General features: G+C 41.1%; 1 protein-coding gene and 1 pseudogene across 1 annotated transcript in view; one reads left to right on the forward strand and one right to left on the reverse strand.

The window, feature by feature from the left end:
- KPNA6 (karyopherin subunit alpha 6) overlaps positions 1-22,676 on the forward strand; it is a 67,953-nt gene that overhangs the window by 1,496 nt on the left and 43,781 nt on the right. The window lies entirely within an intron of this gene.
- Positions 10,955-11,066, reverse strand: LOC121027943 (uncharacterized; annotated as a pseudogene).

Here is a 22,676-nt window from a genome sequence, read left to right on the forward strand (position 1 = left end):
TGCCACTTTCTAGCTCTCATCAGTTAAATATCAGATATTAAGAGAAGTCACTTAAATATCAAATGCAGCAGTGTGCATAGGAAGCATGTAGCACAGTTCACAGTAAATGTTATTTCTCTTCCCTTCTGATCCTTCCTTTCCTCATCTCTAGAAGGAGGGGAGAGAGTGTTACCAAGATGTTTGAAGACTAAATAAGATAACAAGTGTTTAGAAAACAGCCTAGTAAGGGCTCTGCAGGCATCAGAACAGATTCTTTTCTACCTGCAGTAGCATTCCTTTTCCTTAAGCACTCTGGTTTTCAGAATCCAGTGTCAAGCCTGATAGGTTTGTCTAACTGAAGCTTTATGAAGTGAAACATTTGGGGGACGTTTATGTTATAGATTTCTGTCGGCCTTCAATTTTAGAAACACTTCCTTCAAAGGGAAGGAGCTAGTGTTTAGTTTATTAAGCGCAGTGAAATAAGTTTACAGATTGGGAAACTACCTTAGAGAAGATAACACAGCTAGTAAGCAGCAAAGCCAGACATGAGATTCTTACTCATTTTGCTGTACATAAACCTCTTAGAAGAGTTAAGGTGTGAACTAAAATTAGTCCTTTTCTGGTAGACTTTGAAATGAAAGTTATTTTTTTCTTTTTTCTTTTTTTTAATGTTTTGTTTATTTTTGAGAGAGAGACAGAATACGAGTGGGGCGGAGGCAGAGAGAGGGAGACACAGAATCCGAAGCAGGCTCCAGGTTTTGAGCTGTCAGCACAGAACCCGACGCAAGGTTCGAACTCCCAAACCATGAGATCATGACCTGAGCCGAAGTCGGACGCTCAACCATCTGAGCCACCCAGGCGCCCCTGAAATGAAAGTTCTTATGTGGAGCAACAAAGCCTGACCAAGGTCCTGAAGGGGCTTTTTAGTATAGAGTCAGGTGGCCTCCTTTTTTCTTTCCAACTCCATTTCAGATACCTCTCTCCTATCCCACTTGGCCTTTGCGCATGTCCAGCTATTGGTGTGTGTGTGTTTTTGGCTGGTCTTTATACACATGATGTGAGTGAAACTAGTGTAAGGATACATTTAATCCTAACATGGGGGGCGCCTGCGTGGCGCAGTCGGTTGGGCGTCCGACTTCAGCCAGGTCACGATCTCGTGGTCCGTGAGTTCGAGCCCCGCATCGGGCTCTGTGCTGACCGCTCAGAGCCTGGAGCCTGTTTCAGATTCTGTGTCTCCCTCTCTCTCTGCCCCTCCCCTGTTCATGCTCTGTCTCTCTCTGTCCCAAAAATAAATAAACGTTGAAAAAAAAAATTTAAATAATCCTAACATGGGATCCAAGGTGGTTTGGGTTATCCCCATTTATAAGTGAGTAAACTGAGGCTCTGAGAAGATTAGGTGACTTGTCCAAGGCTGGTGGTCTAGGCCCTTTGTGTGCTTGGAACACTAACACAGCCTGCACCACACCTCCATGAATCTAGAACCTGCTGTGTTTCACTGCCTGTCAGACGTGCTCCACTCAGGCCCTGGCCTGTATCCTATACTGTTTGTCCTGTGCCAAACTTTATTAGCTTTAACAGACTTTTGTAGTGACTTTCACTGCCATTAGGAGTCCTGTGGGGGTGATGCTTGCAGCTCTGGAAGTTACTTATTCTGACCCTCTCTAGCAGAGACCACAATCTTTTAAGACTAAGTCTTGGCAGACACTGGTTGTTTTATCAACCATTCCTGCCATTTTGCTAACCAGGAATCTGGCAGCCCCTCCCCAGCCCCAGGGATAGGTCTTGATTAATATAAACTATAAACCAATCATTGTAATTCTGTCTCCCTAGGCAGTGATTGATTTAGGCTTGGGTATGTGATACAGCTCTGGCTAATTAGATAGGAAGGGAAGCCTGAGGGATTTCTGGAAAAGCTTTCTTTATTTAAAAGAGATTTGTTAGTGGGGTGCCTGGGTGGCTCAGTCCATTAAACGTCTGACTTTAGCTCAGATCATGACTTCATGGTTCTTGAATTCAAGCACTGCATGGGGCCCTGTGCTGATAGCTCAGAGCCTGGAGCCTGCTTTGGATTCTGTGTCTCCCTCACTCTCTCTGCCCCTCCTGTGATTGCACACACGCTCTCTTTCGCTCTCAAAAATAAACATTAAACATTTTTATTTTTTTTAATGTTTTAATGTTTTTATGTTTTTCTTTTCTTTCCTTTTTAAAAATTTTAATGTTTGTTTATTTTTGAGAGAGGAAGAGAGACAAAGCATGAGTGGGGAAGGGGCAGAGAGAGAGGGAGACACAGAACCCAAAGCAGGCTCCAGGCTCTGGGCTGAGAGCATAGAGCCCAATGCAGGGCTCGAACTCACAAACTGTGAGATCATGACCTGAGCCGAAGTTGGATGCTTAACCAACTGAGCCACCCAGGCACCCCTTTCTTTCTTTTAATGTTTATTTATTTTTAAGAGATAGAGTGAGACAGAGCGTGAGCAGGGGAGTAGCAGAGAGAGAGGAAGACACAGAATCCAATGCAGGCTCTAGGTTGTGAGCTGTCAGCCCAGGGCCCAAAACAGGGCTCAAACTCACGAACCACAAGATCATGACCTGAGCTGAAGTCTGACACAACTGACTGAACTATCCAGGCACCCCTGTTTTTATTTTATTTTTGAGAGAGAGAAAGAGTGTGAGTGGGGAAGGGGCAGAGAAAGTAGGAGACACAGAATCTGAAGCAGGCTCTAAGCTCTGAGCTGTCAGCACAGAGCCCAGCACGGGGCTTGAACTCATGGACGGTGAGATCATGACCTGAGCTGAAGTCAGACGCTTAACTGACTGAGCCACCCAGGCGCCCACCCCCAATTTTTTTAAATAAAATAAAAGAGATTTGCCAGGGGGCTCATGGGTGGCTCAGTCCATTGAGCATCTGACTCTGTTTTGGCCCAGGTCATGATCCCAGGGTCCTGGGATTGAGCTCTACAAGGGGCTCCACGCTGAGAGTGGAGACTGCTTTGGATTCTCTCTCTCCCTCTGCCCCTCTCCTCAACTCACATGCTCTCGTTCTCTCTCAAAAAATGAAAAAAAAAAATTTGCCAGGTTTTATTTTATTTTTTGCCAGCATATATTTTAACTCAAGTATCACCAAAGTGTGAGAGCCTCAAAAAAAAAAAAAAAAAAAAAAAAAAGAGAGAGATGGAAAAGCTATAATAATAGCCAGCACTTAAATAGAACTTGCTATGTGCTAGGCACTAAGTACTATAATATTAACTCCTTTCCGTCTCAGATTATCATGTTCTAGTTGATGAAACAAGCACAGAGAAGTTCAGTAACTTGTGCAAGGTCAGAGCTAATAAGTAGAACCACTTAAGTTGTATGGTTCTAACCAACATATGGCAATTAAGGGCTATGTTCTGCCTCTAAAAAGGAAAGAGCCCTTTTCTGACTCTGAAATTGCCATTAGTAATGCTGGGGTGATGAGGCAGAATTTATAAATAAGAGCAGGCAGCTTGAAGAGTGAGAATAGAGAAGATGGGAAGAATCTGATGTTTTTAAGCTACTGAATTAGGCAACTTTGGAACTGTCTTATCTCTTGGTTTAACTAGGATACTGAAGGCCAATTCTTGTTTGTTTTTGGCTGCAAGTAACAAAACCTTTCTGATAACACTTCCAGGTCAGGAAGTAACTTAGCCCATACTTCTTTTAGTTTCTCTCCAACCTTGTGCACCCACCCCACCATTTGTAACAGCTACTTGCAGAGATGGCACTGAACCATCAGTCACCACCTAAGTGTCCCACAAGCATCAAGCTCACTCCCCTTTCCTGACCTGCTTTTCCTGCATTTTTGTTAATGGTAATGGTAGGACCACTGGCCCAGACACTAGGGCATCTACCCATCTTTGGTTCCTCACTCTTTTCTTCCATTTCCATATTGGCAGTTGAAGACCATGTGATTGTGTTACTGAGGTCTCCTCTAAATTGCTTTGTGTAGGTTTTTCTCACAGCATAGACCCACAAAGAATATTCTGTGCTCTTTAACCTTACTGAGTCTCAGGCTCATCAAAGTGAAAATATGGATAACAGTATTTATTAAAATTAATGAAGATTTGTGAAATATTAGATGTAAGCAAATAGTGTAAATTGTAAAGATATTAATTTAGAAGCCCTCCAGAACTTTTCCGTAGCCTCCTGTACCACTGCTGTAATTCTTCTGCAGCAGCGTCGCTAAAACACCCATTTGATCTGGTCACTCTACTCCTTAGCTTAGGAACCTTCATGGACTTGCTATTATCTACGGGATAAAATCATAACCCATACGATATGGTATTCAAGGCCTTCCTATTGATTTTACTAATCTTACTCTATTTATTTATTTATTTATTTATTTTTAATTTTTTTTTTTCAACGTTTATTTATTTTTGGGATAGAGAGAGACAGAGCATGAACGGGGGAGGGGCAGAGAGAGAGGGAGACACAGAATCGGAAACAGGCTCCAGGCTCTGAGCCATCAGCCCAGAGCCTGATGCGGGGCTCAAACTCACGGACCGCGAGATCGTGACCTGGCTGAAGTCGGACGCTTAACCGACTGCGCCACCCAGGCGCCCCAATCTTACTCTATTTAAAGATGTATCCACATATCCTGCATTCCAGTTAGACTACCTCCTTTGTAATTTAGCATTACTGGCAGAGAAGGTAACACAAGTAATTCTTTCCCCACCAATCTTTTCCTATGGAAATCTTGCCTGATTTTCAAGGACTAGTTTATTTTCATTTTATTTTTATTTTATTTTTAAATGTTTATTTATTTTATTTATTTTTGAGAGAGGGAGAGGGAAGGAATCCCAAGGAGGCTCTGTGCTGTCAGCAGAGAGCCCAGCATGTGGCTTGAACCCACAAAATCGAGATCATGACCTGAACTGAAATCAAGAGTCAGACGTTCAACTGACTGAGCCACCCAGGCACCCTTCAAGGTCTAATTTAAATGCTACCTCCTAGGGGCACTTGGGTGGCTCAGTTGGTTAAGTGTCTGACATGACATGGGTTCAGGTCATAAACTCAAGTCCATGATGAGTTCAAGCCCTGCCCCCGGCTCTGTGCTGACAGCTCAGAGCCTAGATCCTGCTTTGGATTCTGTGTCTCCCTCTCTCTGCCCCTCCCCAGCTCCTGCTCTGTCTGTCTGTCTGCCTGCCTCCCTCTCTCCCTCCCTCCCTCCCTCCCTCCCTCCCTCCCTCTCTCTCTCTCTCAAAAATAAATAAACATTATAAATAAATAAATTGATTAATTAATTAAATGCTACTTCATGAACTCTCAAATGCTTTTTGCCTTCCAAACTGGAAGTGAATTTCTGATTTCTGTAGCACTTTCTTCTTGCCTTTCATGTAGCCCATTTCATATTGTTTTCCTGTGTTACAGTTAATCTGTAATATAATTTGTTCTTCAACCAGTCACTTAATTTCCAGTCTTAGAGTTCTCATGTCTAAAATGGGGATAATAATATCTATGTCATAGGATTGTTAGGGGGATTAAATAAGCTAATGAATTTAAACCATTTTAGCATGGTGTTTATTAGCACATAGTACTCAGTAATTTCTTTTAGTCACTGAATAAATAAAGGGCTTACTATATTTCAGGCCCTATGCTAAATATAGATTAATCAGTTTGTCTTTGAGGGGAAGGCAGTAACATGAAAACTTGTCAGGAACATACTTTTAGGGGCCAGGCAGTTATTCAACAGTTATTCATCAATTTCAGCAGATGTTTATTGAATACCTAGTATGTGCCAGGGACTGTTCTGCTCCAGGCCCTGGAAATACAGTGGTAAACAAAAGAGACAAAAGTCTATCTTGTGAAATGTCAGAATTTAAATTCTAATGGGTAATCAGCTACATGGAGACTAGCATGTGAGGACTATGGAGCTCCATGCAGTCTGTGCAGCTCTAGCCAGTTGTTGCCCTGGAGGACTGTAGGTCTAGTATTGCTGTATTGCATAATTTCCCATTCCTTTCATCATCTGTCTCCTCTTGAAGTTAGAAATCCAGATTTTCATGATATTTCTGGATTAAACATTGATAAATGCTACAAGTTAACTCTTAAAATCTAGAAAGCTTAAGCTAACCAAACATAGGATATTTGAGGCCAAATATAGCCCAAGAGCATCCGGTTTTACTTGTAAAATATTAGAAAATAATATTCCATGTATTTTATAAAATATTTCTTAGTTTATGTATTTTACCAAATTCCATGTGTTTAAAAAAAAGTTTTATTATTGTTTCTTTGGTTTTTTTTTTTTTTTTTTTTAAGTTTATTTTGAGAGAGAGAGAGAGAGAGAGCATGCTTGCCGGTGCAGAGAGAGAAGGAGGAGAGAAAATCCCAAGCAGGCTCTGCATCGGCAACACGCTGCCTGATCACAGGGCTCAAACTCATGAACCATGAGGCCATGACCCGAGCCGAAATCAAGAGTAGGATGCTCAACTGACTGAGCCACCCAGGTGCCCCTAAAAAAAACCAACAAAAAACATTTTAAAAGGATGAAGACACATTTTTAAAGTCTTACTGATCGTGATTGCATTACATATTCAGTAGGGACTCTTTTTAAGCACAATATACATTTGGAGTAAGATGCACAAGAGATTGTAAGTCCATATTTTAACTAGTCTTCTAGATAATTTAAAAATTTTGGCTGGCTTAGATCTGACTAGCTGGCCATAATACTTTGTTTTGTTTTATTGTGATGTGGCAGGTGGAATTCTGATACTTGGGAGATCTTTCTTCCAGGGACGTCAGCTCTGCTGTTTTTTGTTCCTCTTGTGATAACATTATTAACATTATCTTCCATTAAGTTTCTTGATGGTACTCCATACCATTTATCCATTTTGCAAATATTTAGTTAAAACTAGATAGTTTGCAAATCCACTTAACTAGGCTCACAAACTACAGTATGAGGCACTATCTTAAATGTGAATGAACTAGTATCCTCACCTTTTTGGTATAACTTTTAGTCTTCCTTCAGGAAAATTTGGCCATCTGACCGACAGATAAACATTGCCACATTGCCAGTATTAATAGGCTTATATGTGTATGTACATCCATGATAAAGGTAAACCTTACTAATACATGTGTTAGCATATATACATGTATGTATTTCTTCCTATCTCCTACTTAAACTTGCATCCCATACTTTGGAGAGCAGTATAAAATGGTAAATATTTGGATGAGGCAGTCCAGAATGCTGTGGGCACATATAGTAAGGGGGTCCAGCCCAGCCCAGGGGAATCAGCGAAGGCCTTTAAGCTCAGTGAGATCTGACCTATCGATGAGAGTTGTCAGTGGGAGGGAGAGAATGATTATTTCAGAAACAAAAGATTCATAGACTAAATGGATTGGAAGCATGGGGGGAATGATATTTGGACTTTATCTTGATGATAGTGAAATGCCATTGAAGGGTTTTAATCTGTGATATCAAATTTACTTATTTCTATAACTTGGACAGCTCTAGGAGGATGAATCAGACTGCAGTAAGATTCCAACTAGGAGGTTCTTTAAAATTTTTTTTTAAAGTTTATTTATTTTTGAGAGAGAGAGCAGAAGAGGGGCAGAGAGAGAGGGATACACAGAATCCGAAGCAGGCTCCAGGCTCCGAGCTGTCAGCACAGAGCTCGACGTGGGGCTCGAGCTCACGAACTGTGAGATCATGACCTGAGCTGAAGTCAGACGCTTAACTGACCAAGCCACCCAGGCGCCCCTAGGAGGTTCTTTAAAAGTTGGCTCTTGGGGCGCCTGGGTGGTTCTGTCAGTTAAGCATCCGACTCTTGATTTTGCCTCAGGTCATGATCTCACTGTTCATGGGTTCAAGCCCCACTTCAGGCTATGCGCTGGCAGTGCAGAGCCTGCTTGGGATTCTCTCCCTCACTCTCTGCCCCTCCCCCACTCACTCTCTGTGAAAGGAAATAAATAAACTTAAAAAAAAAAAATGTAGTTCTTAAGTAGTGCAATAGTCCTAGCAAGAGAAGATGATGATGATTGAGGTGGTAATGGTAGGGAATAAGAGAGTTAGGAATTTGAATTAGCAGGACTTGGTTATCACCTGGAGGCTGATGGGGCCTGTGGGGGAATTAAAAATTGCAGGACTCCCTGGCCTCTTGCCTTAAACAGCAGAGTGGATAGTGATGCTGTTAACTGAGATGAGTTTAAATTTCAATATTTTGAGGTATCTCTGTGATCTCCAGAGGAGGATGTCTCAAAAGCGATTGGATATACAATTCTGGAGCTCAAGAGGGGTCTGGGGATGGAGTTAGGTGTTTGATCATCTATTTATCTGTATATGGTAACTAAAACCATGGAATCACTGATGTAATCACGGGAGGTGTACTGAAAAGAGAACATCAAGGTGCATCAGCCTTCACATGCAAGAAGAAGAGGATCAGCAGCCAGAATTGGAAGAAGAAATCAGTGATTACTGTTTCAAAAACCAAGGAAAAAGTATTTCAAGAAGGAAATGGTTGTCAGGGTTGAGTGCTGCTAAGAGCACCAGCAAAATAAGTACTTAAAAAGGTTGGTTGAATTTAGCATCATGCACCTGACAGTTGCTTTTACAAAATGAGTTTTGATGGTATGCAAGCAAATTGGAGCAGGCTAATGCAAGAGGAGAGGCAAACTGTTTCAGGAAGTTTGAAGTATATCGAGAAAGAAGAGGTTAATGAGGCTCTTAAAAAGTCTACCCAAGAAATCACGAAGACTGGAATTAGGGCAATTGGCAGTAGGGATGGAGAAAAAGAATCCAAGAAATAATTAAAGAAATAAAACTGGCCATTCTTAGTGATTGGATGTGGGGATAAGGGAAAAGGGGTTATCAAGAGTAACTCCCAAGTTTCTGGTTTGAAAAACTGGGAAGATGTTGGTACAGACCCCTAATCCCTGTATGTGTTTTTCTTAGCCTTTTTTTTTTCATTATCACCCTCCTAAGGAACCCTTTTAGACTTTTTCCTCCCCTGATGCATCCCTCCAATGAAATTTCTATCTTTTTACATACAGTAAATATATCTGTGCTTTCTTTATGCATAAAGAGTAAGCATACAGTTGGCTTTTATTCAAAGTAAGGTTAAAATTTGGAGTTAAAAGGGGCTCCTGAGTGGCTCAATCGGTTAAACGTCCGACTTTGGCTCAGGTCATGATCTCGCAGTTCATGAGTTCGAGCCCTGCGTCGGGCTCTGTGCTGACAGCTCAGAGCCTGGAGCCTGCTTCAGATTCTGTGTCTCCCTCTCTCTCTGCTGCTCCCCCCACTCACACTTTGTCTCTCTCTCAAAAATAAATAAACATTAAAAAAAATTGGGGGTTAAAAGTTAAAAAGCTGTTGGCGTTTAACTAAGTTTTATAGCTGGTATTTGTTGAGTAACTTTTAATATACTTTATTTACCTATACGAATTGTAAAGTATCAAATTACACATGCAAATTAACATTTATGAATACCTAACAAATGTAATCAAAAAATTTTTTAATGTTTATTTTTGAGAGAGAGAGAGTGCGCGGGCGCGCATGAGACAGCGTGAGCAGGGGAGGGGCAGAGAGCGAGGGAGACACAGAATCTGAACCAAGCTCCAGGCTCTGAGCTGTCAGTACAGAGCCCCATGTAGGGCTTGACCTGAGCCAGCAAGATCATGACCTGAGCCAGCAAGATCATGACCTGAGCCAAAGTCAGACGCTTAACTTAACCAACTGAGCCATCCAGGTGCCCCCAATATAATCAAATTTAAAGATCATTCAAAGCTGTTCCTTTTCCCATGAAAGCTTCTTGTTTTCCAATAATAGAAAAAAATCACGGGGCACCTGGGTGACTCAGTCGGTTAAGCGTCCGATTCCGGCTCAGGTCATGATCTTGCAGTTTGTGGGTTCGAGCCCCGTGTCAGGCTCTCTGCTGACAGCTCAGAACCTGGAACCTGCTTCAGATTCTGTGTCTTCCTGTCTCTGCCCCTCCCCTGTTAGCACTCTGTATCTCTCTGTCTCTCAAAAGTGAATAAAAACATTAAAAAAAAAATCACTTTCTTAAAATTATTTTTTGTCAAACTTTATTGTTATTATTACCTAATTTATTAGAGAGAGAGAGAGAGAGAGAGAGAGAGAGAGAGAGCACGAGCAGAGGGAGGGACAGAGGGAGAGAGAAACTCTTAAGCAGGCTCCATGCTCAGCACAGAGACTGAGGAGGGTCTCGATCCCACCACCCTGGGATCATGACCTGAGCCAAAACCATGAGTTGGATGCTCGACCGACTGAGCCACCCAGGCTCCCTATTTTTGGTGAACTTTTAAACTGCTTGATAGGAAAAACTTACAGCTTAACTAGCTTTTCGACACTCCTTTAGCTATCGTTGACATTTCTCTTTTCAATACTTGGCATAATGAATCATGACAGATTTTAGTCTGTGGAATTAAATAACAAAATATAAACTTTAATTACCAAAACCTTTGTCACACGCAAAAGCACTGAGTATCAAACATATTAAATAACATCCACAGGCATGACAGTCATGCATAAGCCACCTCTCGTGTGACTTCAGGACCCAGTGGTTAGTCCAGAGAAAGTGCCCCCGTCATAGCCATCTGTTCACCATAGATTTGTAGTACAGATCTTGCATACTTATTGTCTGCCTTTCATGAAATTAGTGTCAATACTGTTCATGTAATACTCAAGAAAATCCAATGAGAGAAATTAAATACTAAGAAATAAGACTTTATTGATAATGTTGCACTTTGGAGCACCACATACCATTGTAATATCTAGGTCCTTCCCACTCCCCATGAACCAGTTTCACCCTTCTGGGTGCAGTATTTACCCCATTGAGAATGCATGTCTTGAAGAAACCATTTAAGCCAGATATTTCAGAATTCTAATTATTTAGATTTTAAAAGGTATTATAGTGCATATAAGTTGGATAGCACATCCAGCAGGGTGTGGGATAGAGTTCTATATATATAGTCAATTATTGTTAATATTTTGTAGCAAACCATTAAGTGAGATAAAGAAGGGCTGTCATCTCGTGTTTTGTTCAAGTTTTAGTAAATGTGTTTTGAAGCTATATTTACTACACTTGATCTTAGCCAAAAGGCCGAGAAGCGATGAAGCTATATTTACTAAAAACCTTATTTTCAGAGCTCTGTTGAATTCAGAATTTGAAATAAGGGATTGGGGATTGTGAATTAAGAGAAATGTATAAGGAGCAGATTTATGGGAAAAGTGATAACTTAAATTCTTTTTAATATATTTATTTTGAGAGAGCGTGCATATGTGCCAGTGGGCGAGGGGCAGAGAGAGAGGGAGAGAGAATGGCAAGCAGGCTCCACACTATCAGCACAGAGCCCAGTGTGGGGCTCAAACCCATGAACTGCAAGATCATGACCTGAGCTGAAATCAAGAGTTGGACGCTCAACTGACTGAGCCACCCAGGCACCCCTAAATTTTTTTTTAAAACATGCTTTTTAAAAAGATGCTTATGGGTTATGGTTGGAAGGTACCTCTTGGGTATTAGGTGTGGACTGTAGATGTAGATTTGGAAATTATCACCATCTTCCAAAGAGGCAGTAATTGTCTAATGAGATGTGATTGGAGTTGCTTATTTGGGGGTGAAGTAAATGGTAGAGAATAGGCCCTTTTTTTAAAACTCTGGCTCATTGGTTCCTACAGCCTAGCTCTGGAGGGAGTGAAGGTGGAAGAATAAAGATTAAGAGAAAGGAGCTACAGTGTCAGGAGAAAGGAAAAGGAAAAACCACCTGTTACGGAAAGCAGGAGAATATAGCTGTCCTCTTTGACCATAACTTCCTAGGAATTGCCCTTATGGGGAAGTGAGGCCTTTTTAGAGGAGGAGCTGAGAAGAAATCACCTGTCTCCCAAATTGGCCTTCTTTCCCACTACCTCACATTGGAAGGCGTTGATAGGATTTGAGGGGCAACATTGGCAGAGGATTCCCTTTGTGTGGCCTCTCAATCTGGCACTCTGCTGTATTGTCCTGGGCCCTTTATATTATATGGGGCCTCGAAGATTGCCTTCCAAAATTGGCTCCTCCTTTTTGGATTATTATATATAGGTTAGAGAAATCTCTGCTTTTAATTTGTCAGAAGGGCTCTTGGAAAAGCCCTTTCTCAGATTACTAAAAGTTAAAACAAAGAGCTAATCAGAGAGATTTGTGTAATCCAACCTACAGACTTGCAGAACCCTCCTTGTTCAGTGACTAAGGCTGGAGCAGCATAGTGCTGCAGAATAGAGGCCAACTAGTCAGAAGTTCACTGTTATAACTCAGAGACATTTTGCTGTGGACCTTTGTTTTTATACCTCTCTAATCAAACTTCTTGTTCCTCAAATAAATCTTGGGCCTTCTAATCTTGTAGTCTTTGCTCCTGGTGAACTGCTTTCCCTCCCTACCCTTATTACCTTTAGAAATAATAACATCTAGGGGCACCTGGGTGGCTCTGTTAGTTTAACAAACATTCGACTCTTGGTTTTGGCTCAGGTCATGATCTCAAGGTCCTGAGATCAAGCCCTCCATCGGGCTCCACACTGAACATGGTTAAAATTCTCTCTCCCTGTTTCTTGCCCCCCGGCTCCAAAATATTAACATCTAGCCTTCAAAGACCACTGTAGAGCTTACGCTCAGGACAGACAGTTCTCACTCCCACCTTCTGAACTCATTGAATGCTTAGATTCATTGTCTTTTTATATTCTTAGTGCTATGACAGCTGTAAAGTAAGTTGTAAAGCTTCCTAAAGGCAGACTCCTTTACACAGTGCCTGGCACACACATTTTTTTAAATGAATAATAAATTACTTTTCTATTTGAGTCAGTTTAGAGATTATTTGGATTTTATATATGTACATATATATGTATAATATATGTATACAATATGTGTATATGTAGATATATTTATAGAAATGTATAATATATTTATATAAATACACAATAAATTTACATATAAGTTACAGTTATAAATATATAATATATTAAGTATTATAAATATATGTAAATTATATAATTATATATAATGATTTTATTTTTACCATTTTATTTAAATTTTTTTTTTTTTTTTTAAATTTACATCCAAGTCAGTTAGCATATAGTGCAACAAGATTTCAGGAGTAGATTTTTTTTTTTTTTTTAATTTTTTTTTTGACAGAGAGAGACAGAGCATGAGTGGGGGAGGGGCAGAGAGAGAGGGAGACACAATATCCGAAGCAGGCTCCAGGCTCTGAGCTGTCAGCACAGAGCCCCACGCGGGGCTTGAACTCACAGACCACGAGATCATGACCTGAGCCAAAGTCAGATGCTCAATCGACTGAGCCACCCAGGCGCCCCCAGGAGTAGATTTCTTAATGCCCCTTACCCATTTAGCCCATCCCCCCCTTCCAAAACCCCTCCAATAATCCTCTGTTTGTTTTTCATATTTAAGAGTCTCATGTTTTGTCCCCCTCCCTGTTTTTTATATTAGTTTTGCTTCCCTTCCCTTATGTTCATCTGTTTTGTATCTTAAAGTCCTCATATGAGTGAAGTCATATATTTGTCTTTCTTTGACTAATTTCACTTAGCATAATACCCTCTAGTTCATCCACATAGTTGCAAATAGCAAGATTTCATTCTTTTTGATTGCTGAGTAATGCTCCATTGTATATATATACACCACATCTTCTTTATCCATTCATTCATCCATCAATGGACATTTGGACTCTTTCCATACTTTGGCTATTGTTGATAGTGCTGCTATGAACATTGGGGTGCATGTGCCCCTTTGAAACAGCATACCTGGGGGCGCCTGGGTGGCGCAGTTGGTTAAGCGTCCGACTTCAGCCAGGTCACGATCTCGCACTCCGTGAGTTCGAGCCCCGCGTCGGGCTCTGGGCTGATGGCTCAGAGCCTGGAGCCTGTTTCAGATTCTGTGTCTCCCTCTCTCTCTGCCCCTCCCCCGTTCATGCTCTGTCTCTCTCTGTCCCAAAAATAAATAAACGTTGAAAAAAAAATTAAAAAAAAAAAAAAAGAAACAGCATACCTGTATTAGTGCAATTGCTGGGTAGGGTAGTACTATTTTTAGTTTTTTTGAGGAACCTCCATACTGTTTTCCAGAGTGGCTGCACCAGTTGGCATTCTCACCAGCAGTGCAAAAGAGATCCTCTTTCTCTGCATCCTCGCCAACATCTGTTGTTGCCTGAGTTGTTAATGTTAGCCATTCTGACAGGCATGAGGTGTATCTCATTGTGGTTTCGATTTGTATTTCCCTGATGATGAGTGGTGTTGAGCAGTTTTTCATGTGTCGGTTGGCCATCTAGATGTCTTCTTTGGAGAAGTGTCTATTCATGTCTTTTGCCCATTTCTTCACTGGATTGTTTGTTTTTTGAGTTTGATAAGTTCTTTATAGATTTTGGATACTAACCCTTCATCTGATATGTCGTTTGCAAATATCTTCTCCCATTCCATCAGTTGCCTTTTAGTTTTACTGATTGTTTCCTTCACTGTGCAGAAGCTGTTTTTTTGATGAGGTCCCAATAGTTCATTTTTGCTTTTGTTTCCCTTGCCTCTGGTGACGTGTTGAGTAAGAAATTGCTGTAGCCTAGATCAAAGAGGTTTTTGCCTGCTTTCTCCTGGAGGATTTTCATGGCTTCCTGTCTTACATTTAGGTCTTTCATCCATTTTGAGTTTATTTTTGTGTATGGTGTAAAAAAATGGTCCAGGTTCATTTTTCTGCATGTTGCTGTCCCGTTTTCCCAGCACCACTTGCTGAAGAGACTGTCTTTATTCCATTGGATATTCTTTCCTGCTTTGTCAAAGATTGGTTGGGCATATGTTTGTGGGTCCATTTCTGGGTTCTCTATTCTGTTCCATTGATCTGAATGTCTGTTTTTGTGCTATATAATGATTTTATTTTTAAGTAATCTCTATACCCAATGTGGGGCTCAAACTTACAACCCCAAGATCAAGAGTTGCACGCTCTATTGGCTGAGCCAGCCAGGTACCCCTAATTTTTTCTTGATATTTTGAACAGTGTGAGTGCTTAGGAGATATTAAGTGAATATTTGGGGGTTGGCTTAAATGGAAGTTGAGCTCTTTGGTTTCTCTACTTTAATTCATCTTAGTTCCTTGTAGCACTTAGTGGTATTGGCAGTTGGGTCTCTCTAAGAAGGTGAGAGCTGTCATATTCTGCACAGTCTATAAAGGATAGTTGGAAGTTTTCTTTTGGAGAAAAAAATGTTTGGACTGTAGCTATCCTAGTCCTATCCTGTGTTTCTCATCACCCCTTACTTCCCACCCCTAGGTCTGACCATTGCACTTACATATAGACTCAAGAGCCAAAAGGACTAATAAATTTATAGGAAAATCAGTATTAGAGAACTAGTGTCTGGGACTGTCAACACCTTGTTGATTCAGTACTTCAGTGTGCCATACTTCACTTAGACCTTGAGCTTTGAATACATAGTTGTGTATGCACGTAAGTTTCCCCATGTGGTCTTTTAGCCAAACCACCTAGTTTATAGACTCAACTTTGTTTCCTAGAGTGATGACTACTCAGCCCACTCCTGTGAGGATCTGCCAGAATAGAAGTAGCCTTAGTATGGCCCCATTCTGGACTGACCCACTTGTCCTGTAGAGGAGCCTCTCCCATTGTCTTGATGACTAGCATTTTTGACACGCTTGCAGATAACACCCTGAGAGCCTCATGCTGTCCTACCTGTTTCACACTGTTTCCTTGTTGGCCATATTTCCTGGTCATGAACTGCCGGGGAGAAATTTGAGAAGTTTGAAAAGCTATTACCAAACCTAATCCTAAATTATTTTCATGTATGTTCTCAATTTTCTTCAACATAACTCTGAAGTAGACAGGGTAAGGGTAGGAAAATTGAGATACAGATAAATGACATCCAAGGTTGTACATTTATTAAGTAGCAAGACCAGAAATCAGTTTGTCTGGCTTTGTAGCCCCTTTCACCAGTACCACAGTGTTTCCAGTGTGCCTTTTGGTGGTCCATCCAGCACAGCTGCCTTTTCTCAGCCTAGCTATTTATTTACTTTTTTTTTTATGTTTATTTATTTTTTTTTTTTAATTTTTTTTTTAACATTTATTTTTTTGGGACAGAGAGAGACAGAGCATGAACGGGGGAGGGGCAGAGAGAGAGGGAGACACAGAATCAGAAACAGGCTCCAGGCTCTGAGCCATCAGCCCAGAGCCCGACGCGGGGCTCGAACTCACGGACCGCGAGATCGTGACCTGGCTGAAGTCAGACGCTTAACCGACTGCGCCACCCAGGCGCCCCTGTTTATTTATTTTTGAGAGAGAGAGCACTTGCGGGCTTGTGCCCACGAGCACAGGGGAGGGGCAAGGAGAAGGAAACAGAGGATCCGAAGCAGGCTCTATGCTGACAGCAGTGAGCCTCATGCGGGACTCAAATCCATGAACCATGAGATCATGACTTGAGCCGAAGTCAGATGCTTAACCAACTGAACCACCCAGGCGCCCTACTATATCTTTCTAATACAAACTCTTAAAGACATTCTGTCCATTTACATAATGTTGAACTTCTTGAAAACATTTTCAAACCTTACACCATACTTAAATGACATTTATCTCCCTTCATCCTATTTCCCTCAACTTGATATCATCAATGCAACTGCCGCCACCGTGACTCCCTCCTACACACACAAATAGGGTGGAGGGCTTCTAAAACAAGGAGGATTAACTCAAATGGTTGTTTTCGGTTTTTCTTTGAGGTGGCAGACAGCCTTGAAATGACTGCCTAACCACTTGCCAGTCCCTACAGTTTTCTACTTCTGTTCATATCAGTGTTGTTATCTAATATTTGTATTCCCTATTCCTGGCAAGAACCAGACCACACCTCATTTAAGGGATTGAGTCAGGCAATGGTTAGGATAGAAGGAACATTGACACTTCTTCCAGAAAATAACAAGGGAGTCCCCTTGTGGCTAGTATGCTATTAAGTGTATGTAATGGAGAGAGCATTGGCTTTAGAAATACCTGGATTAGACCCATTAAATTAGCTGGGTCCTTCTGTAAATTATGCCTTGGTCTCCCTACCTCTAAAATGGGGGTTCTGTATGAGTTTAGCCTTAGGAGCTAAGCAAATCATTACTAAATTATTACCAGTTAAATATGAATTTCCTTGGAAAAATCTTGAATTTTCCTTCTATGGAGGTTAAACATTGACTTTGGGATATTTCAAAGATCTTTCTTTTTTTTTTTTTTTTTAAATTTTTTTTTTCAACGTTTATTTATTTTGGGGACAGAGAGAGACAGAGCATGAACAGGGAAGGGGCAGAGAGAGAGGGAGACACAGAATGGGAAGCAGGCTCCAGGCTCTGAGCCATCAGCCCAGAGCCCGACGCAGGGCTCGAACTCACGGACCGCGAGATCGTGACCTGGCTGAAGTCGGATGCCTAACCGACTGCGCCACCCAGGCGCCCCTCAAAGATCTTTCAAAAGGGAGATCTTGGCTTTTACTCTGGATTTAGTAGATAAAACCTTTTCATCATGGGTAGAGACTTTGGAAAGCATTCTGGGCTGAACTCAAGAAGGTGGCTTCACATCTAGCAGTGAGGACACAGATGTATGATTTTCTTGGCAGGAGCATCATGATCCTTGTCTGCTTTGGGGAGTCTGACAGAAGTCTCCTAGTGGGACACAGAAGTAAGAAACTTGACACAGGAAATGAACTTGTATACTGCGGCAGTTTCTTGGTTTAATAGATTGGTTTAATCATAAAAATCATTAACTTTGAAGGCATCGCAATTGAAGATAAATTCATTAAGAAAGAACTTGTGTGGATCACTGGTTTATTTTTATTATCCTCATGGGCTAGGTATTATATTTAATGCCTAAATTATATACAAGTGTCCATTTGCAAAAGAATAAAGTTGGACCCCTCTGCCTTACACCATATACAAAATTAACTCAGTGGATCAAAGACAAATGTAAAGGGTCAAAGCCATAAAACTCTTTTAAGAAATTGGGAGTAAATCATGACCTTGGCTTAGACAGTAGTTTCTTAGATATGACGTCAGCAGCACCAGCAACCAAAAAAGGAAAAGTCAAAATTTTAAACTTTTGTGTTTTAAAAGTCACCATCATGGATAATGAAAATTATGTAAGTGTTTGCTCATTGCTTTGTTTTGGCTGCCAAGCAGCTGACATGTCAAAATTCAGATCAATTTTAATAATGGATTCTTTGGGTCATCCTTGTTTGTATTCATCGCTTCTGTTTTTTATACAAATTGGTATATTTCTATCCCAGATTTTTGTTTTTGTATTTTTATTTTGTTGAATTTATTGTAAACCACTTTGGATCCTTTGGAAAACTGAAGTTTAAGATGTTGAATGGAACATTTGAGAGCATGTTCGTGGTGTGCATTGTGCCATGGATTCTTGCTCTCAAAGATTTAATAGTTTAGAAGTGAAAGGTGGTGGGTTGTAAAGTACAACAGTGTCATTGGAAGTTGTCAGTTGGAACCATTTTGGGGTAACGACTCACAGATAAACAAAGCTGGATACTAGTTAATGTGACAAGGACAGATTTTAATCATTAACATACTATTGCAACAGGGAAAAGTATGAATTAAATTCAACCTCGATTTGTACAGGGGTAACTGGGCATTTTGAAGGGAGGATGAGAGAATAGAGGGGGCAGAGAAAGGGGGCTTAGAAGAGTCAGGGAAGTGAAAAATTACAAAATGTGAGAAAGAAGGGTTGGCCTATCTGAAACCCATCTGGGTTTGCTAACTGGTGCTTACTGACATTAGACTCCTACCCTCCCACAGAGCCTGGGAGACAGGGGCCCTGTTTTCAGGTGTTGGTGGAACAAACAGTAAACTCTTTTTGCAACCTTGAGATTTTCTTAAGCGGGCACTTTCAGGGCAGGGGGCTAGGGTCATCCTAGGAACCATGAGTGTTTTGTTCAACTATTATTAGGCCATGGTTGAGGCCTAGTTGAGAAAAGTTTCAAAGGAGGCTGGATAGAGTTTGGTTAAGGAGAGACTCTGGCACAGGTAAAAATCTGTTTATCTGTTGAAGTTTGGGGAGGAGGAAGTTCATGGCTGACTCTAAAGCCAGGTGAATGGTAATGGCGTTAACTGAACTAGGGAAGATACGAGAAGTAACTGGCTTAAAGAGAGGGTGAGATGGAGATATAGCCAGTAGTAGGCATTTGGAAATACACTTTCAGGCAGGAGGCTGAGACAGTAGGGATTTGGTTCTTGGTATAAAAGTGGAGGTTGAAGGGGCACCTGGGTGGCTCAGTCAGTTGAGCGTCCGACTTCAGCTCAGGTCATGATCTCACAGTTCATCAGTTTGAGCCCCGCATAGGTCTCTGTGTTGACAGCTCAGAGCATGGAGCCTGCTTCGGATTCTGTGTCTCCCTCTCTCTCTACCCCTTCCCCATTCATGTGCACTCTCTCTCTCTCTTTCAAAAATAAGTAAACATTGGAAAAAAATTTTTTTTTAAAAAGTGGAGGTTGAAGCTGGGGAAGATTACTTGCGGGAGCTGCTCCTGCTGTGATAAGGACCAAAGGTAGAACTTTGATGCACACTGAGAGTGAGAGGTGGGCATTGAAGAGGAACACAGTATGAAATCTGAGGATTGGTAGGAAAGGTAGAACTGGGATAGGGTGGAGCTGTCAGAATCATGGGTAGAGTTTCAAGAAGGCAAAGGTGATTATCAGTGGCAAATTAGAAAGTCAAACAGAATCAACATTGACAAGGTCACTGGATTTAGTAGTCTAAAATTTTTTCTGAAGCGTGTGTGTCCTTTTTTTTTTTTAATAACTTCATTTTTTGACTGAGGTGAACATCATGGTATATCATCCTTTTTTTTAAGTTTTTATTTATTTATTTATTTTGAGAGAGACACAGTGCGAGCAGGGGAGGGGCAGAGAGAGAGAGAATCCCAAGCAGGCTCCGCACTGTCAGCACAGAGCCCTACGTGGTGCTGGATCCCACAAACCATGAGACCATAACCTGAGCTTAAACCAAGAATCGGACATTTTAACCAACTGAGCCACCCAGGTCCCCGTGTCCTGCTGTTTTACAACTTTTTTTTTTTTTTTTTTGCGTGGGGCTTAGGGGTGCTGTTTGTTCATTTATGTATAGAGAGAGAGCAGGGGAAAGGAGGAGAGAGAGAGAAGAGAGAATCCTAACCAGGCTTCACTATCAGACCTGAGCCAAAATCAAGAGTCAGAAGCTGACCACCCAGATGCCCCTACAACTCTTTTTTATTCGGCTTTCTGTCAATTCTGGAAGAAACTCTTCTAAAATCTGCCTTTGGGAATTCTGCTCACTCCAGTCACGGAAGATTTCTTTGCTGTACATTTCTTCACTAACCTTACACCTACTGGCGAACACTTATTATGCAACTCTTACAGCTAAGCCTTGTGTCTGGGGCAGTGTAGGTGTTCAGTAAATATTGAATAAATATTTGAACAGTGACTCATTAACAAATTCTTGTGTATCTGTGATAACCATAGATGCTGGAGATACAACAAAGGTCCCTGCCTTTGCGGAACTTAAAACATTCTACGGAAGAGAAGAGACACAGACTGTAAATAGTGTAATAAAGGAAATAAAACAGGTGTTCTGACAAAAATAGAGTAGCTTACTTTGGGTTAGGGTAATGAGGAAAGGACCTAGCAATTCTAAGAGCTAGGGAAGAGCATTGTGGGCAGAAAGAAAACAGGAAATGTAAAGACTACACCCGGAAACAGCCTCTAAATACCTAGCAGTGGTCTCTCTGGTTTTATTGTGGTGACGGATGGAGAGTAAGGGGGAAGAGAGGAAGAGGCAGGTTGTTTTTTAGTAGCCAGGTGAGATATGGTAGTGACTTGGATGGTGTGGGGGTCAGAAATTGATAGGTATGTAAATACATTCAAGATACATTTAGAGATAAAACGGACAGGTTTTGTTAAGAGATTAGATGAAAGAGGAGAGAAGAGAAGGAATCAAGGATGGCTTTTACTTAGGTTTTGGGTTGAGTAACTTGCAAATGCTGTTGCTGGTCGGGGGGTGAGCAGAAGTTATATGGAGCTAGTTTTGGATATCAAAGTAAAGATTTCGATACGTGGTTGAATATATGGGTCTGGAGCTCAAGGGAAAAGGCTGCACTTGGGACATAAATTTGGAAGTTATCATGGGAATGAATGAAATCGCCTAGAAAGAGAGTAAAGATAGAAACCAGTATCTAGATATAGTGAAGACTGAGAAGACTGGGTGAGGTTGGAAGTGGTGCCAAGAGAGAACCTTCTCCAAGAGAAGGGATTAGTGATTAATATTGAGGGCTTAAGAAGAGAACAGAAATTTCTGTCTGTTAGATATGGCAGTGAGTTGTTGGTGAACGTGATAAAAGCAGTTTCTGTGGAATAGAAGGAGTAGAAGTCAGGTTTGAAGAGTTAGAAGAATGAACAGCAAGCACACAGATTCAACAATAGTGGTAATACCTATTTTAATAATGGTCGTTTCATTGTGCTTTATATCTTACACACAAAATATGTAATATTCAAGAAACATGTCAGAACAAAATCAAAGTGAATGTAGACTTAGGATATGTAGATGACCTTTTTTAAGTTTATTTACTTTTGAGAGAGAGAGAGTGTGTGCAAACAGGATAGGGACAGAGAGAGAGGGAGAGTCCCAGAGAGGGCATAGAGCCTGACGCTGGGCTTGAACCCAGGAACCACAGCCTGAGCCAAAGTCAGATGCTTAACCAACTGAGGCACCCAGGAGCCCTGTAGATGACTTTCAGGAGGGATCTGGTTACCATCTTACCAAATTTATGATCATTTAGGCAGCCTATCATTACATGTCTCCTAATGTGATGAGTATGAAACACAAAGCATCGCCTATATGTGTTCTTGCCAAAAAAATATTGTGAACCTGAATCTGTTCTAGCCTCGAGACCTAACTTCCATTTTACAGGAAACACAGGAGATAGGCATAAATTAATGAGAAAAAAATGAGAATGTGAGGCATTCATTAAGACAACTGACCTAGTCTTCACAAAGTCAGTATCGCAAGTAAATAAAGGGATTGAGGGAGGGGTGCCTGGGTGGCTCAGTCGGTTGAGCATCTGACTTCAGCTCAGGTCATGATCTTGGGGTTTGTGAGTTTGAGCCCCGCGTTGGGCTCTGTGCTGACAGCTCAGAGCCTGGAACCTGCTTCAGATTCTGTGTCTCCCTCTCTCTCTGCTCCTGCGCTTGCGCATGCGCATGCGCTCGCGCTCTCTCAAAAATAAACATTAAAAAAAAATTTTTTTTTTAAGGATTGAGGGAGAGGATAGGGATTTTGTAGATTAAAAGTGACCAAATGTTGGAATACCGATAATGTAATTTTTTTTAAATTTTTTAAAAATTTACATCCAAGTTAGTATATCATGCAACAGTGATTTCAGGAGTAGATTCCTTAATGTCCCTTACCCATTTAACTCATCCACCCTCCCACAACCCCTCCAGTAATCCTCTGTTTGTTTTCCATATTTAAGAGTCTCTTATGTTTTGTCTCCCTCCCTGTTTTTATATTAGTTTTGCTTCCCTTCCCTTATGTTCATCTGTTTTGTATCTTAAAGTCCTCATATGAGTGAAGCCATATGATATTTGTCTTTCTCTGACTGACTAATTTCACTTAGCATAATATCCTCCAGTTCTGTCCACATAGTTGCAAATGGCAAGATTTCATTCTTTTTGATGGCCGAGTAATGAA

Source organism: Herpailurus yagouaroundi, unplaced genomic scaffold, assembly GCF_014898765.1.
Source record: "Herpailurus yagouaroundi ecotype Mexico unplaced genomic scaffold, PumYag 77, whole genome shotgun sequence".
Lineage (NCBI taxonomy): Eukaryota > Metazoa > Chordata > Mammalia > Carnivora > Felidae > Herpailurus > Herpailurus yagouaroundi.